Source organism: Argentina anserina, chromosome 3 (assembly GCF_933775445.1).
Source record: "Argentina anserina chromosome 3, drPotAnse1.1, whole genome shotgun sequence".
NCBI lineage: Eukaryota > Viridiplantae > Streptophyta > Magnoliopsida > Rosales > Rosaceae > Argentina > Argentina anserina.
Window position 1 is genome coordinate 18,694,390 of NC_065874.1, and position 4,700 is coordinate 18,699,089.

Sequence of the window (4,700 nt, forward strand, 5' to 3'; positions counted from 1 at the left end):
TGGCCCCTTGCTCCATAGCTAATTGCTATGCTTCCAACGTTTCTGACATAACCTGTGCAATAGATTCAACAACATCAATAGCAAAACACGAGTTAAGGTCAGAAACTGGGTATTTCATAGCCTCAAAAACGTTGAAGCTGATAACTTCTCCATCAAATTCCATTGATAAACTCCCATTGGCCACATCGATGCATGTCTTAGCAGTTCTCATGAACGGTCTCCCCAAAAGCAGTGGAGTTGTCTCCAAGGGTGATACCTCCATGTCTAGCACATAAAAATCTGCAGGGAAAATCAAGTGACTGACCTGCACAAGGACATCCTCAACATACCCCTTAGGGTACTTGTTAGATCGATCAGCTAATTGAATAATCACGTTATTATTCTTTAAAGGTCCTAATCCTAGTGATTGATAAAGATTATATGGCATAACATTTATTGAAGCACCTAGATCAAGCATAACATTGTTAAATAACGTGTTACCAATTTTGCATGGGACAGAGAAACTTCTGGGGTCCTTCATCTTAGGGGGTAGCTTCCTTTGGATGACAGCTGAAACTGTCTCATTCATCTTCACTACCTTCTCCTCCCTAGTCTTCCTTCTTGAAGTGCAAAGCTCCTTTAGAAATTTCGCATACTTGATGCACTCCAACAATGGAAGGTTAACTTCCACCTTTCTAAAGACTTCCAACACCTCCTCATCAGATTTATCCGTTTTACTCTTTGCAAACCTAGAAGGGAAAGGTACACACGAAATGGGATTAGTATTAACTAAATCACTTGAGTTAGGAATTGTACCTTTGGGTGCATCATGGGGCGGCACCATCTCCTTCTTGGAGGTAGCTGGATCTTTCTCCAAGTCCATCTTTATAGGAAAATCGTCACTTTCTTGCTCATGGGCCATATGAGCCTTCTTTGCAACATTTGGGCTCTCCTTTAGTTCAAGCCCACTCCTTGTCATGATAGCTTGGGCTTGCTCATTCCTTGGGTTGGGTATGACACCACTTGGCAGCTTTCCTTGATCAGAAAATCGTCCCATGAAGTCCACTACCTGGCCCATATGCGTTTTCAGCTCCGCAATGTCCTTGCTATTCGCTTGTTGACCCACCACCAAAGTTTGAGTAACGGTGTTCAACTGACTTTGCCCAGCAGCTAAGGATTTCAACAACTCATCATAATTAGGAGGAGCAGCCATATTTGGAGGTGGTACATTGAGTAGTGGAGCTTGTGGTCTAAACAAACCAGACGGACGAGGCCCGAATTGCATTTGATTCTGATGCGGCCTTAGTACATTTTCATTGTTGGACCATCGGAAGTTAGGATGATCACGTAGGCCAGGATTGTAGGTGTTTGAATATGGATTGTACCTCTGACCTCCTTGATAACCAAAGGCATTGACTTCTTCATACCTTCCACTAGATGCAACTTGAGGACACTGATCAGTAGGGTGCCCCTCCGTACATATCCCGCACACTTGAGCTCCACTAGACTTCATGAAATGGCTCATCATCTTGGACAACTTGTCTACCTTGTCCTCTAGAGCAGAGTTCGAACTGGAGTGAGTCTCATGCACCTGCCTTGTAGCACTTGCAGATGTCCCAAACTGTTGGTTATTCATTGCTCTCTTCTCCAAAAGATCTTTTGCCATGACATTGCTCTTGTCCAAGAACGAACCACCAGCAGCTGAATCAAGGAACTCCCTTTCCATTTGTAGAAGGCCTTCATAAAAGTATTGAATAAATAGACCTTCCCTAATGCCATGAGCTGGACATGATGCTATAAGACACCTGAATCTCTCATAGTAGTTGTAAAACGACTCATCCGGCCCTTGCTTGATTCCAGTGATCTGCTTCCTTATGTGAGTAACTCTTGAAGATGGGAAGTATTTAGACAAGAATTTGTTCACCATGGTAGTCCAAGAAGTGATCCTACCAGCTGGCACCTCAAATAACCATTTCTGAGCACGATCCTCTAATGAGTAAGGAAATGCTCTCATCTTCACAATCTGAATGTATGCTCCTCTTGGGCACATAGTCTCACAGTTGAATTGGAACAAGGTGAGATGTTGATTAGGATCCTCACCAGAAAGACCATGAAACTTGGGTAAATGATGTAGAAACCCACTCTTCAAAACGAAATCACTAGTCTTGCCCTCCTCTGGGACAAGATACACAATGTTAGAGGGCGTTGTCCCACCAACTGCTCCTTCAACTTGACTATTTTGTTCTCTAATTGATGCCATCACTGCTTCTTGATTTTAAGGTTTTGGATCGGGTAGATCGAAATTCAACTGGGCCAATGGAAATGGGCTTGTCAACAATTCTAACTCCGGATCCTTAAAGAACAAAGGATTGAGCCCACTACAACTTGTTGCACTTGGAAATGGCGAAATGGACCCAAACTCTTTCTCTTCGTGAAATGAATCTGATTCAATGGATTCGTTATCTAATTGAGATGGAGGCTGAATTCTTTTCAGGCGTGCACTAATCTCTTCGGACCAATCACTAATCTTGGACATTCATTAGCCTGAAAAGAACACATATATATATTAGTATCTTTACAACATATGAAATACAAGTATATATAAATATAAACTTCAACTTTCTTTCAATTACAAATTTTCGTTTCTTTCTCTTCCTTCACAAAAACGTCACTCTTTTTATATCTTTGTTCAATTTCGTTTTCTTTGTTTCTTTCCTTCTAAATTTCGAAAATTACAAATGTAGGAGTATAACTAAGTCTAATTGATTTTATTCACACACAATCCTAACTTTTAAGGTACGTGGAGCAGAGGAGCTAACTGTGCAATGGACTGAAACAGCCCAAGGTAAGGGTCTTGCTTTATCCGATATACCTTAAAAATTAGAATATCATTTTCTTTTGAAACTATATACATCTATTTATACAAAGTTATTTTCTAAGTTATAAAGCGAGGTGGACATGCGGCCTCAGTACGTCGTCTAGACACAAACTCATTCCTTTGTTTCAGATGGCTTGATAGCTAGAATCAGAGATAGTCACAAGGCAAGACTCATTTGTTGGACACCACGGGGGCCACAACCTCGAAAGGATGCTTTCCCAATCGACTCCATCACCGAGATGTATGTCAGTCTATGGGCCTTTGAGATCCAATTTTGTAAACCTTGAACCAGAGTAATGAAAATAGCATAGCCCCTTACTCAGCTCGGAATAACTTTGTGTGTTAGACTGGCCCCAAAATGTTAATAAAAACCGCCCTCAATCCCAAGTGACCTTTGCAAGGTACAAATGGAGGGTTAAGGCTAATATTAACAAAATGGACTTTACCTATTCCGTTCACCTTATAACTTACAATAAACCTAGCATAAATAAACATTTAGCTTCCCTAAAAATAAAATAAAATAAAAATTTTCACTATGTGTAACAAGTTTCCTATAGGCATACTACTAAACAATATAACAAATAACAACTTTACACACACACAAATTTTTTTCGTTCTATTCACTATTCACAGAAACACTATATCCGATTACTATTCACAGAAACATATAAACCAATATACACTTATACAATTCACAATATAACATAAGATTAACACTTCAAGCATTGAGAATTAATCAATTCCCCGGCAACGGCGCCAAAATGATAGAGCGTTTTGTTAGAACGTCTATAAAATACCCTGAAAAACATCATCGTTAGTATAGAATAAGCAGGGATCGTTCAGTCCGGGGAATCAAAATGGCCTCAACACTTATCATGTTATTGGGGGATTTGATTTGGATTCTAAAACTACAACTTAAAATAAATCTTAAATTACTTATATACAATTGATCAACTACTCATCACATAACCAAAACACGAATTCTTCTCAAGAAACATGTATAACACGTATAGAACAACATATAGGCAACAAATTATTTCGATTCTTTCCAAGTCCATTTCAATTCCAATTCTAATTAGAGTCCGAAGCGGTTCATCTAATCGTTAAAACTTCTTAATTATTTAAAATCAACGAAGCGTTCAATCCTAAACATATGCTAAAGAGAGTTCAATATAACGAAGCGTACTAGTTAAACACAAAGTAGCATATAAGCAGATTAAGTCGAATTGGAGACATGTAAGCAAGTATGGCGTCACTCATCTTGATTAAGCATGCAAATTCCTAGAACTATCACAACCCTAAACAAGTATCAATAATTGAAACACGAAGCGCATATTCAATCAAAGAACACTTTGGTGAATTAAATCGCAACCTTAGGAGAACCATGGCCTTGGCTTCCTCAAGCATTGATTTAGATGTACGAATTCAAGGAATTAATTGAAATAAAACCTAAATTAATTTCGAAAATCCTACTGCCCCTAAGTCATTATACACGGCAAACATACAAATCTCATGAGTTCATACAATCAAAACATAAAACCAAATAAGTCTGAATTTATGCTCATCATATATAAAACCGAAAATAACATCCAATGATTCATACAATGAATTCGAAATTTGCAGAAAACCAAAAGAAAAATTACAAGCCATGGGTGAATCACACATTAGAAACCTTGAAGGATGGAGGAGGATGAATTCGGTGGTGGAAGAAGCAAGAGGATGGCACAGCAAAGATGGAGATGGATGAAGATTTTGGCTCCAATTTTCTGGATATTTTTGGGCAGCAATTCGGCTGTGATTGTGAGAGAATGGTGATGATAAATATGAAGGGAGGCCGAGCTAT